At 36.9% G+C, this 14941-nt stretch overlaps 1 protein-coding gene across 6 annotated transcripts in view; it reads right to left on the reverse strand.

The window, feature by feature from the left end:
* dome (cytokine receptor domeless) overlaps window positions 1-14941 on the reverse strand; it is an 888032-nt gene that overhangs the window by 686860 nt on the left and 186231 nt on the right. For all 6 annotated transcript variants that reach the window (XM_069837294.1, XM_069837295.1, XM_069837297.1 and 3 more), the window contains one exon: window positions 409-486. The gene's annotated coding sequence lies outside the window, so the exon portion shown is untranslated. The remainder of the gene's footprint in view (window positions 1-408; window positions 487-14941) is intronic.

The following is a 14941-nucleotide window of genomic DNA, read 5'->3' on the forward strand; positions in this document are numbered from 1 at the left end:
ATTTAAAAGTTGTCGTGGAAAATGCAAAATTAAGGTGTTAATAAGAAAGCAGACAGTTCTGGCCACAACCAACTAAAAAATTGTTTCGTAAATGGTAAAAATAAAATAAAATAAAGACTGCTACAACTGGAAGAAATGAGAAAATGTCTCTTTAAAATCTAAATATGCATTATGACCCGAAAAATACGGTAAGAACTCATTGAAAATTAATTGAAGTTACGTACAAATTATCGTACGCCGATGTGAATTAGTGGTAAGCGCACGTTTCCTGACCAGATGGACCGTGTTCGAATACCAGAGTGGTAATGGAGGCATTAATCTTCACACGTGACTGGGTGTGGGTCCCTAAACCTAAAATAGGACAAAACGATACTAAACAAATTAATAGTATAAATTATTAACACTTACCTCAAGAATATTGTATGCGGTAGCATTATCAGGCCTCGGAGGATTGGTGTATGTTCATAAGTGAATTGTAAACATTATCTGTAAGAAAAATAAAACTTTTATTAATATTGGAGGACAAAATCTGGAATTTTAATAATTTAATGTGTATTATTTTGTTAACATTTTACGCATTGATGGGGGAAAGTGAAGATCGCTTGTACCGTAAGTGCATTGCTTCGCGGAACACATTAAGAACAGGGGGCAAATTGTTCAAATTCTTCTTGCCCTTAGTGTCAACGAAGAAATTAATTGTCGTGCTAATGAGTTTTTAAGTTTTAGTCCTTTTATCTTTAATCAGGATTAATACCATACTTACTACAGTGTATACGAAAATATATAATACACATACATACATACATACATACATACATACATACATACATGAAGATTTCACGAACTAGCCCTTGATTGACCTATAGATTAAATTACTAGTGTTTGAGTAACATTATTACAAACTTTTAGGAGTGGTGAAGATCATTAGTTATCTCGTGGAATTAAATGGATGCGTGCGCCTTAGCTCAGTGTAAGAACCTTATGGTGGGGGTAAGTGAGCTAGCTAGCTAGCTGCAAGCAGAAGCATAGCGAGAGAGGGGAGTTTCTCAGTGCACTTTCATCTTCCCCTTACGCGCAAGTAGGTTTCAAGAGATAACCAATGGCCTATAGAGGTGATCATATGATCAATATAAACCATTTTTATACCCATGTCCTGAAACGTTCCGTTTGAAAGTCACAAGCATTGATTTGTGTACCAGCTGGACTAAGCATCATTGGAGTGCCATGGTAAAATAAGTAATTTCGATTTCTTTAACGTATGCAATGATGTTGACATGCTGATATTTGAAAATATTACATAGTTCATGCGAATAGGTACATAACCTTGTTTACAGAGTATATTAAAATAGCCCTTCTAGTATCGAACTCATAGTGTGTGTACTAAATTTTACCTCAGTTTAAATGTGCATGTCCTTGTATGACGTTATGCTTATATGGATTATGTACTAGTAGTCAGAAAGTACCGGAACTTTGGGTGGCAACGCCATGCTCTATAGGTAACTTCTCTTCCTTGTCCGTGTGGTATGTGACCAACTCTCCAGGCGTATAGACTCAGTGCGAACATGTACATACCTTTGTTGCAGATGGCAGATAACCATATACACAACACCGCCTTCAAAGTACGCCCACTGGGCAGTGACACACTTCTGCCGGCGTCCATACCACTTCTCGAAATATTCCTAATATCTTTAGCTACTTCCCGCAGAGCGCGCGCTGCATGAATTTTCACCTCTTCGGGTGGCACAAACCGCAGTCCCTAGAGTAGGGATTTGACCTTTGGAAATAAGTAGAAATCTTCTGGAGAATATGATGGCTGTGAAAGGATAGGTATCTTGTGTTGTGCGAGGAATTCGCTCACCAAGAGCGACCGATGTGCTGGGGCACTGTCATGATGGAAAACCCAATTGTCCTTGCCACAAGTTCGGTCTTCTTCGTCGAACTGCATCACGAAAACGCCGAAGAACTACAACATACGCCTCCTTACTGACAGTTCAACCCTCAGGAATAAACTCGAAATGTATGAGACCCTGGATATCGAAGAACACTTCGAGCATTACTTTCCCCTTTTATCGGTTGACACGGAATCTCTTTTGCCGTGGTGAGCCGGGAGATTTCCAAGTTGAAGACTGCCGCTTTGGCTGCGGGTCGTGAAGGAAACACCATGTCTCGTCACCTGTGATCACTCTGTGCAAGAGAGTTGGATCCTGGTCCACCCTGTCAATCAGGTCTCCACTAACCAGTTGCCGCTCTTCCCGCTGTTCATCTATAGGGCTTTTTGGAACAACGTGCTCACACACAAATTGCATTTTCAAATCACTGTGGAGAATGGGCTCCACAGAACCATACGAAATGCCTAAAAATGTAGCCACATCATCTATTGACTCTCTGCGGTCTCGTCTGATTTCTTGTGCAACTCGAACTATCATTTCTTCCGTTCTTGCCCATCTGGGTCTTCCTGAACGTGGATCATTATTCGTTGATATGAAGCGCTTGTGCCACTCATACAATCGGGTCCTAGACATTGCTTCTTCTCCATAGGCTTGGCGCATGAGTGCCGAAGTCTCAGTAAATGTTTTACCGAGTTTAACACAAAATTTAATATTACCTCTCTGTACTTCAAGCTCATTTTACCACATATACCTACACGTCTTCACTAAACGAAGCGGAAAGCTGCACTGTATTTCGATTGGTTTCCGGCTACGTTAGTCTTCCCCATTCTCATGCGCAGTCGCACTGAGTCTATACGCCTGAAGAGTAGGTCACATACCATACGGACAAGGTAGAGAAGTTGCCTATAGAGCATGGCGTTGCCGCTCGAAGTTCCGATACTTTCTGACTGTACTAGTATTACGTACATTTTTTTCTACAGTTTTCTGTTTTCACGGAAAATCACATTAAGAGAACTTTGTGATATGAATTTTATTTCCAGTATGTAAGAGAAAATGTGAATGAGGAAAAAAATATGCACAATTTTATCAATCAAAATATATTGTCAAATAGCTCCTATCATGTTTATGAGAATTCGCCAACGCTTCCAGGAATAGGGGGTTTGCAAACAAACTTCATAAAGATGTCCTTGTGTTCCATGTCAGCTCGCTATACTCTCTACACACATCAAGGCAAATCACGATTGAGAGGCAGGTTCCAATTTTTTCCTTTTAAATTTTTCAATATACGGAGCATAAAAACAAATTATTGTGATGCTGCAAAAGTCGTTTTCGAGATTTTCGTGACAATATGCTGTTTCAGCATCATTTATAACGGAGAAGTGGTTCTGCACATGCCATGTGTCTGTATGTGTACAGCATTTCTCCAAAACTGTTGGGCTGAGTTCATGTGTATTCATAATGTATTAGTGGTGAATTTATCCATGAATTATACGCTTGAAATATAATTGAGGAAGTGGATGCAATAACAATGTTAATATAAAAAGACACTTTAGAAGAAAATGAGATAGAATATTTGAGTGTGTTACGAACCGGGAGTTTCAGAATTCAACCGAAGAAATTTAAGGGTTGTGGAGGGATCCTAGATAAGTATTTTCAGATAGTAAACTAAGGATTTGCGGGTTCAATCTTGCAATTATTGGCCTGAAGTATTTTTTGTGCCAATACGCCTCTAATTGCCCTTTCCCCTGAGGTCTGAATCGTTATCCGTTACACCACAGCTTCATTCCTGTAATTCTCTTCTAAAATAGATACAATAACGAAAATGAATGTGGGTGAAACAAAAAGCAGTGCAGAGGTGTACTGTCTCATTATGTGCCTGCAATTATGCCGATTCTGTAGAAGTTAAATTTTGAAACTAGGTTGATCAGTTCTTAACAACTGGGCTTCGTCCAATCTCCAATAAGGTTCGAAACCAACCCATATCATTGCATACCCCTATTTCATTTTAGTACAGGATTATGAGTAACAAATGTAAACTAATTTAACAAGTCATAATTCTTGATATTTTTCGTCGGAGATCCTGGGTTCCATATCTCAAATTGCCTCTTTACAACCATCCTATAACCAGATGAAATTCTTCGGTTGAAATCTGAAACATTCTGTACATTAATAAATTTTATGATTTTATAATGTTTTGATATTTTAATAACCTATTAATAGAAACAAAGACATTAAGCTTACATATTATTTTAGAATGCTCACCATCGATGTCATTGCATAAAGCAAAATCCACTAAACGTTCGTTTGTATTTTGTTATATTATTTCAAAGAATATAACGCAGTGTGAAACAAAATCATTTGAAAAAATAAATTCAATCCATTTGTCACACTTAAATTTCAGATTCAGATCCATATTCTTCATCAGAAATGTTACGTGTAAAAACTCGTTTATGAGGAAAATGAAATACAAAATTTAACATTGTTAGAAACAAAATCTTTATCCATGTTGAATCTTTCGTACACTACTTTTAACACTTGAATATAAATAATTGATTAAATGGCAATCTTACTCGTGTTAATTATGTAAGCATGTGCGGCTTACAGCTGTTTCGGTGCTACTTGAGAGAAGGCTCTGAGCATGGTATCAAGTAGCACCGAAACAGCTGTAAGCCGCACATACTTACATAATTAACACGAGTAAGATCGCCATTTAATCAATTATTCAAAACCTTTAAATATGAGAATAATTAATAATAATAAATTAGTTAAGGGGTTATATATTAATAAAATTCATGATTTGATAAAGTTTAGATATTGTTATACTAATGTAAACATATTATTCTAAAATTCTCACTAGCGATGTTATTAGTCTAAAATTCTCACTAGTGATGTTATTGCATATAAGTGGGCGTACAGTCCACTAAAAATAGCTTCACATTGCGCTTCGCTGCAAGAACAGCCTTACGCATAAAAATACTTATAGACGTTTCGTGCCATCTATGAGAGATATTTTGGGACAAAATATTAGAGGCCTGTAACATTTTAGATCAGCTATCTAAGCAACAACAGTGTCAACCGGCTAACGCTCTTATGCACCCAGCACGTCTTCAAATTTCCGTACAAAAAAAAAATATATATATATATATATATATATATATATAATTTTAAATTAAAAACTTGCCATGGACTCGAAATCTATCCTATTCGTTTCTCATCTTGTTTCTTGCATTATACAGAGAGATAAATTGAATAATCAGCGCAGTATGTCATAGAAATTAATTATTATTTATTATATTTAGGATTACTTTCACTTCTTACTTTCAAACTGCCTCGATGCTAGGCGAGTTAGCCTCTACTCTCATAGCAGTGTATATTGGAGAGTACCGCATTCTTTTGATTAGGCAAATGCCGACGCCGCGGCCATATTTACTCCTGCGGAGACTCAGTATAATGCAAGACTTGCACAGGAACAGAGGTTTCTAGTGTGATATTCCATTGCTATCTTGAAGAATGCCGTGTTGTTGTGCAGTTAATCAATGTGTAATCAATTCTTATACAAAATTAGCATTAAGTCACAAACAAGGCGAGGAATATACTTCAATGATTAATTTTCTCAACGACATATTTTCACTGCGGGCTAAAGCAAGGAGATGCACTGTCACATTTACTTCTTAACTTTGCTGTAGAATATGCCATTAGGAAAGCTCAGGATAACAGAGAGGGTTTGGAATTGAACGGGTTACATCAGCTTGTTGTCTATGCGGATGACATGAACATCCTAGGAGAAAATCCACAAACTATTAGTGAAAAAACGGAAATTTTACTTCAAGCAAGTAAAGCGAAAGGTTTGGAAGTAAATCCCGAAAAGACAAAGTATATGAGTATGTCTCGTGACCAGAATATTATACGAACTGGAAATATATAACATTGGAAATTTATCCTTCGAAGAGGTAGAAAAATTAATATATCTTGGAGCATCAGTAACAAATATAAATGACACTCGGGAGGAAATGAAACTCAGAATAAATATGGAAATGCTTGTTATTCGGTTGAGAAGATTTTGTCATATAGTCTGCTATCAAAAAATCTGAAAGTTAGAATTTATGAAACAGTTATATTATCAGATATCGTAGAAATTGTATTTAAATAATAATATATCTTTGTGTAAAATTGTTGTATGTAATGTGTCTGTGATCTATTATATATAATAAACCAATGAATATATTATCAGATATGTATGGTTGTGAAACTTGGACTCTCACTTTGAGAGAGGAACAGGATTAACCCTTCGCTGGGCATGTGAGGTCTTTTGAGACCCCATGACCCATTTGCCAATGCAAATAACATTTTTAAAGTGTCCACCGGAGGGTTAAGATTGTATGAGCATAAGGTAATTAGGAAAATATTTGGGACTAAGAGGGATGAAATCAAGGAGAATGGAGAAAGTTACACAACACAGAACTGCGCGCATTGTATTCTTCACCTGACATAATTAGGAACACTAAATCCAGACGTTTGAGAAGGGCAGGACTTGTAGCACGTATGGGCGAATCCAGAAATGCATATAGAGTGTTAGTTGGGAAGCCGGATGAAAAAAGATCTTCGGGAATGCCGTAGATGGGAGGATAATATTAAAATGGATTTGAGAGAGATGGGATATGATAGAAACTGGGTTAATCTTGCACAGGATAGGGACCGATGGCGGGCTTATGTGATGGTGGCAATGAACCTTCGGGTTCCTTAAAAGCCATAAGTATAAGTAATGACAAAATATTTATAATTGAAAACATCAAGGTGGGCAAAAGGGGACGTTGGAAGCCATCCCAAACTGGTATAATATTGGTAACAAAAACAGTTCTTGATTTTCAAGAAAATTGTCTTCATAAAGCGAACTTCAAATATCTTATGCCAGATAGATGCATGCAGGATCCGTTAGAATATTTATTTTCTACTGTCCGTTCCATAAATCCAATCCTCGATGTAAAAAATTCAAAACTGCATTATGGTTTCTCAGTTTTTTTTTCAAAAAAACGAAGCATGGAAATTATACAGTTTGCGTTTCTGAACAATTAGCCTAATTGAGTTCTAGGTACAGATGTAAGTAAATCCGAAACAGAACGGTCTAGTGAAGATGAATGTTAGTAAAAGGAAATTGATATAGGCTAAATTGTAATTTAAGTGAAAATATAAATAGTGACTTGAGTGAACAACAAGCTCTTTACTATTTGTTGGGATCATTTTTGTTCAAAATAAAACAAAATAAGTTATATAGTATTGTGAAAACCGTTTTTCATGTCTAATAACTGATAACAGGGACGAATCTATAAATTTTATTAGCACATTAGTGACTCTCAAGTCGTATAAGGTAATATCACTTGTATACTCTTGTAAATTCGTATTTGATATAATTCTATATGCAGAAAAATGTGAAACGCTGGTAGATAATGAGTTGAAATTAAAGGATTTGAAGTTTTATTCATTAACACTTCAACTCATACGTTCCCAACATGTTATAGGCATAATATTTTTGAAAACGTCTTATCACTGTATTTTAGGACTAGAATATATTTATTGTTAAGAAAATTGTCATAGCAAATGCACTACAACAATCTGCTAAATGTGACAGTCGAAGTGTTGGTATGAGAATTGCAGTAGAAAATTGCTGATGTTATCCCTATTGAAATGGGCATAGCATAAATAATAAAGTATTATCTCTAATGGGTCATTTCACTATGACAATGATATTTATTAATCCTTGTCTCCTGTATTCAATAAACCACAACAACATGTATGATATAGCCTTTAATGACCTTCCTTCTAGCATTACAGCTTATGCTTCTGTGCCGAGCAAGGAGCAAATATGGCCGCCGCCGCAGCCGAGAATGCAGTACTCTCTAATATACACTGCTCTGTCTACCTTCGGCGCAGAGCGCCTCATTGTCCATCAGGTAGTATAGTAGTAGGATTCTGATCCCATCCCTTTTGATAAACGCATTTATTACGCGTGAGTGAGCAAAGCAGTCTATACGTATTGTTTAAAATTCATTTCAGTTGTAAATTCTGGCTTCTATAAATATAATATGTTAGAATGACTACAGTACACAAACAATTAATTTATACAAATTTGTGAAAAATAGTTACATAATTATATCTTCTTAAATACAATTTATATATGTGGTCGAACTTCTTCATTTTTCTTCCTTTGTTCCCTCTCTTTTCCTGTAATTCTATTTTTTTTTATTTTTAATTTAGTTGGTTATTTAACGACGCTGTATTAACTACTAGGTTATTTAGCGTCGATGAGATTGGTGATAGCGAGATGATATTTGGCGAGATGAAACCGAGGATTCGCCATAGATTACGGTTGGGGAAAACCTCGGAAAAAACACAACCAAGTAATCAGCCCAAGCGGGGATCGAACCCGCGCCCGAACGCAACTTCAGACCAACAGGCAAGCGGCTTAACCGACTGAGCCACGCCGGTGGCTTGTAATTCTATGAAGAGTTCTTTCACAAGAAATTGAGGATCTGTGCGTGCGTTCGTTGAGTGTGTCAGCATATCCTATCTCAGAATTCAGAAGAAAGTTAGTCCAAAACCTCCATTTTGAGATATGGTGAGATGAATGTTCCACTTTGCATACAGCTTTATGACTTACTTTCTTTGAATATCGAAATATATAGGCAACTATTCATCCCTGGAATTCGGAAGTACCAACGTCAAAACAAGCATAAAATTCTATATAAGAACCAACCATAACTTGAAAATCCATACTTTGGCGCAAGATATGTATGACCGTCGAGCAAGGTAACGACGATCGAATGTAAATTTTAATGTAAGAATCTATTTAACGTGAACAGAAATGCTACCTTGAGAAACTGAACTGTTTAGGAATGAACGAAGGGTGTAATTAGAGTGTATGTGTCATTTTGATGACACTGTTTATTTTTTCCGACATTTTTATTCCAACAGTACTTGACTAAATATCCTACGTAATATAAGAGAGTCGTTTGTATCGGAGAATAGAAACGATATATCTATATATTTTAGTAAACAGGGTAAACGGCCTCTACAGAGGGGTACCTGGAACTAATTGAGTTGGCGGAAAGCTACAAATCATTATGGAGACAAGAGATAATTACTCTGTCGTCCATCAGAAATTTTCACTCTCGCTCCTCTCCTATTCACTGATTGACGATGAACTAGTCACGTCCTATAGCGGTAGGTTTGAAACTACCCGCGCTGTTACTTTTTAACGGAGGTAGTTTGTTCTTCAAATTCACTCAGGAAGCAGAAACGTACAAGACTGAATGTCTACAACTCTCATCAGTAAGAAAAGGATACATTTTCCGAAGCGATGTAATTTAAGCCCATTTGCGCAACGACCAAGTGGTTTACACATGTGACGTACCAATAAATTCTATACTCCTCTCGGATTCTTCTTTGAAATATGTTCTGCAAAATGTTTACTGAATATAAATGAAGGTAATACAACGCTGAACTTAATTAACCGTTAAATATTTACATCCCTGTAATAACGAAATGTTCTCTTACTATGAAACCAATAAATTCCACCCAAGATTAATGACGTAATGTGCACAGACTTCTAACGACCGTAAACAGCCGGTTGTGGCAGTTTAGAAGTAGGAAGCCAACCTGCGTCATATTGTCAAAGGAGACAAAAGTTGGAACTTTACACACCATTATTCAATGTCGTCTACACACATTCCAGGAATTTAATGTTCTCAAATCGTTCTCTCTCTCTTTTTCTCTTTCTTCCCCTTCCCCCCTCTCTCCTTAAATCAAAAGTAAATGAAATTATATTAATTCTTGCCACTTTTATGCTGCGAGGAATAAAAAGTGACACAATAAATAAGTTACACGTGTGCTTAACGCAAATTAATCGCACTGAATGTCAAATCCCTCCGAAATGCATCGGACTAAAATTAAATATTATGCATATTTTAACTATGCCTACAAAGAGCAATATTTCAGCACTTAAATACAGTATGTCTATTCAATTATCGTCGAAATAAAAACATTTTTTTCTTCGATAGATTATTTATTTTGATCATAAAGGTAGCAGTAATAATAATAATAATAATAATAATAATAATAATAATAACAATAATAATAACAATAACGACAATAATAAACTTTTATTATTTTACTTCGCATTAGTGAGAACGAAACATGAATATGCATGTTTTTCTAGAATTATGTTAAACCTGATACGGCTGCATTCCAGAGAGATTGGAACCTCATAAGCAGAGACCGGAACTTTGGCAGAAAGCCTTTTTAAATGTGCTAAATCTATCTTCATTTTGAAAGTAAATCTGCACGAATTATACCTTTGTGATTGAAATGTCACAGTTTTATGCTGCCCTTTTCTACCTTTTTTAAATATAAATGCCTAATTTACAAAAATAAATGTTTTTTTTTTTGCCTTTATTTATTTGTCTGTTATTTATTAATTTATTATTAAAAACTGCCTACAGGTATATTTTAATTTATTTATATAACCGCTACAATGAAAGTGACTTCACCGAATATACAGAGTGTTTCAAAAATACGGGGCATAATTTCAGATATGTATTTCCCACATGTAGACAATCAAAATAGTTCATTACAACATGTGTCCGGAAATGCTTCATTTCCGAGTTATGGCCTTCACAACATTGAAATTCACCGGAACGTTTTTCTTTCCGCAGGTCGTTGCCGTCAAAGGAGACATAAGAGGGCACTCTGACAGTTCATTCCGAGGCGAAGGTTACATTCAGTGTTGTGTAGGCGTTAGACTGTGCGACATGTATTCAAATCAAGAGCTGGCAGAGATACACTTCATGTACGGTAAGGCGGACGGCAATGCTGCGCTGGCTCGTCGTTTGTACCAGGAGAATTTACCCACAGCGACAATGTCCAGATCGGAAGACATTTGTACGTCACCATTACCGTCTGTGCGAGTATGGAAAATTTAACTCTCCTGGTTTGGGAAGGGGACGACCAAGATCTACAACTCCAGAAGTACAGGAGGAGATTCTGGAGGCTGTGAACATGACTCCTATCAGCACACGAAGGGTAGCGTTGCAAGTCAATGTTCCTCATACGACTGTCTGGAGACTGTTGAAAGAGTATCAATTGTATCCTTATCATTTGCAACGTGTACAGGCCCTGTCACCAGCAGATTACCCTGCACGACTTAGGTTCTGTCAGCGGTTCTTGCAGCAGTGTGGTGTAAATCCGAACTTTCCTGCCTTAGTATTATTTACAGATGAAGCACAGTTCACACGAGATGGCATAACAAATTTCCACAATCAGCATGTATGGGCGTATGAAAACCCACGTGCAACTGTTCCATCTCATCACCAGGTGCGGTTCTCCCTCAACATGTGGGCCGGTATCATTGGTGATCGATTAGTTGGACCCACCCCATGTACTTGTAAACAGACTTACGGGGCAGGCGTACACAAACTTCCTGGAAAACACCATACCTCATGTTTTAGAAGACACTCCACTGATCAATCGTCAACACATTCACTTCTTGCATGATGGCGCTCCTGCACACTTCAGTCGTACGGCTCGCCGGTACTTGGATCGAAGGCTTCCTGATCGATGGATAGGTAGAAGTGGCCCAATTGCTTGGCCTCCACGCTCACCTGATCTGAACCCTCTCGATTTCTACTTGTGGGGCCATTTAAAATCATTGGTTTATTCGTCTCCGGTGCCTGATTTGGAATCCCTTCAGAATCGAATTGTGGCATGTTCTGAGGACATACGCAATACTCCTGGAGTTTGGGATCGTGTTCGCAGTTCAATGAGACATCGATGTGAGGTCTGTATTCAAGCAGGAGGTGGACATTTTGAACATCTTCTGTAATGACAACGACCTGCGGAAAGAAAAACGTTCCGGTGAATTTCAATGTTGTGAAGGCCATAATTCGGAAATGAAGCATTTCCGGACACATGTTGTAATGAACTATTTTGATTGTCTACATGTGGGAAATACATACCTGAAATTATGCCCCGTATTTTTTAAACACTCTGTACATTATTGTCTTTCAGTCAGTTCACATTCTCTTTGCAACAATGAGTGATGTCGTGCAAAGCACAATTAAATGCCATCGACTTAGCCCGGGATCGAACCCGTAACCTCGGGCACAGAAGGTCAGCACTCTATCGACTGCGCCACCCAGGCCGACTGACTGATCGCAAAGGTACTCCTCCAAGGAGCTAGTTTTCAGTCCATTTCAATGAATTTCTAGCACAAGGTCGCTATGCACCTTGTAAACCACACAGCGAGCTGCTAGATTGCAGAGGCTATAGGAAAAAGCGCACAAATGACTTCTGGCTTGCAATACGATCCTTGTACCGTGTACACAGCGATAAGGAAAGTCTGGCGCTACCTTCTTCTGGCATGGTCAGGTTAGATATTATGGCAGCTGGCGCAGCAAGTCTTCTATACGGTGCTAGATGTTCCATTGTGTTTACTGAAGAAAAAACTGCAGAAGAAATAGAAAATACCGTAAGTATTGACATACACTAAATGAGAATATATATTGCATTATTTATATAATGTAGAACGTAAACCTTCATTTATTGTAATGTATGTATGTATGTATGTATGTATGTATGTATGTATGTATGTATGTATGTATGCATGCATGTTTGTATGTATGTATGTATGTATGTATGTATGTATGTATGTATGTATGTATGTATGTATGTATGTACGACGTTGATAATAATGTATAGGAATGGTTCTAATATTGTGAAGTGACATTGACCTACAGTATAATCAAGAATATTTCTTATTTTATTGAACATTTTGTCTTACATTTTCACTTTATTTGTTTATGGTCAAAATGGAAAAATAATTATAATGGACACGTGAACGAGTAAGGCTACACTGTGACTGTCAGTGCCACAAAGTCAAGTCTTGCGCCAGAGAATCCAGCACAAATTTGATAGCGACATGTAAACATGTGCTGCAAGATCTTCCTGACAGCTTCTACCGCTATATACAAAAAATTGCAAATAGCGCGCTATTCTGGCCAGTGCTTAAACGTGATGTGACATTTCTGTTGCGCTATTAAAAATAGCGCGCTATATAACTAGCATCGTGGACGAGTACCTTAAGGACCGAGTTAGGCCACGAGGGAAGGAGTTGTCAAACGAACCCAGTTACACTGCTTGAAGAAGGTTACTCGCAGAGGTACGTTGCCAGAATAATAGGGGTTGCTCAGAATACGATTTGGTATCTATGGAAACGTTTCTAAAGAGACTGGAAGTGTTGCTAGGCGCCCTGGCACGGGCAAGGAAATTAACCCCAGCGCAGGATCGTTTTGTGCGTCTACAAGCTTTGCGAAACCAAGTTACAGCACTGCAGGTGGATCTACTCGTACAACAGACTTCCGGAGTAAGAGTTAATGACTGAACAGTCAGAAACAGACTTCGCGAGGTAAATTTAAAATCCCGACGACCCGTTCAAGTACCTGAACTGAATAGAATATATCGCGGCAGGAGAATGCAGTTTGCTACAGATAATCTCAAATGACAGCTAAAAAACTGAAGGCCTGTACTGTTCTCCAATGAATCCCGTTTCTCTTTATATCATTGCGACGCGCAGTGTGCAAAAAGGCAAATGTAGCTGGACAAAATTAATAACTTATTGTGTGAAATGATTTATTGATTGACTAGCACTTCTATACTGGAAACGTTCCACATGTGCCCATTTTACTTCACGTCATTCTTCTTCTTCTTTTTCTTCCCTCCGAAACATGGATTCTAGTACTTCCCCGTTCCCAAAACAGCAACTTATCTACTTCTACCATCTTTTCCGGATTTTCTCTTTAGAATCTTCCCGCAATGTTGTCTGCATGTTCTTTCCAGTGATTTTGATTTCTTTTAACAATTCTTAGAATATTCTCCATGCAAAGCTGTTCCAAATTATGCTAATTTCTATGCAGTTTCTTGTTAGTCCCAATAATATTGTCCATAAATATAATTATGGACTAGCACAAATTCTCTTTCTTGTTTCTTATTGAAGACTCCGGTACCACTACTGCATAAAATATCCGCTTTGATTGTAATATTACAAAATCTAATGTCTTTTTGTTGCTAGTTTTTTTTTTCTTCTAAATTTTAAAAGTAACATTTCTGTTCGTGTACTCGTAATTGATTATTACTACAGACGAGAATTTCATGCAAATGCATGTTTTTACAGAAACATAGGACGTAGCTCAAACTTAGTACTTATCCATTTCATTACCGGTACTTTTCGGTTCCAAATATGTGTACTTTTTCCGTGCATATTCACATGTTTAGCCTTTTTGGGAATAAAAAACGTGCATAATGCTTATTTAACCAAATTTTAGCTTAAACATGCATATAATATACATTATATTCAGTTTAATTTCATGTTTCATTGGTTTTGAATGGACACCTCAGTTTCTCGATTTTATGTCCCTTATTTTAGCTTCAGGAATCAGGATTAAAGAAGGAAAAGAAAAAACTAAGTAACAGAAAAAGATTCATTCAAGTTTGCACCTATAACTTCTTGCAATGTAGAGAGGTCATTCTCTTCCTATATTGACTAACAAGCGCAGGAACCTCACAGAAACCAATTTATAAATGTTGTTAGTTGTTAACTGTGCAAAAAACTGAAGTGAAGTGAAGTGAAATAATAAATTTGGAACAAAAATGAAAGTGCATATTTTAATTTATTTTTCGCTTGATCGTGTATTTTTTATAGTTTGATAATGCATGAATGCATGCATATTTTAGGATTTCATAGTGTATGAAATACTCTAACTATTACATTTTCCCTACCTTTATAATTTTTATTTAATTTTTCTACGGTAAGATACATTTGATAAGCATTACCTTTTGTATCATATTTGAATGTGTCATTTCAATCATTTTAAGATTCCCTTCTTCCAGACTGTTTCAACTTCTCTGGTCACTTATGCAATGACATCTTCAATGTTTTCCCAATCTTCGTTAGAAATTTATTTTTCTTCTCAGCCTAATATAGAGTTTCATCTAAAATTAATTTA

This window comes from Periplaneta americana, chromosome 10, assembly GCF_040183065.1.
Source record: "Periplaneta americana isolate PAMFEO1 chromosome 10, P.americana_PAMFEO1_priV1, whole genome shotgun sequence".
NCBI classification, from domain to species: Eukaryota; Metazoa; Arthropoda; class Insecta; order Blattodea; family Blattidae; genus Periplaneta; species Periplaneta americana.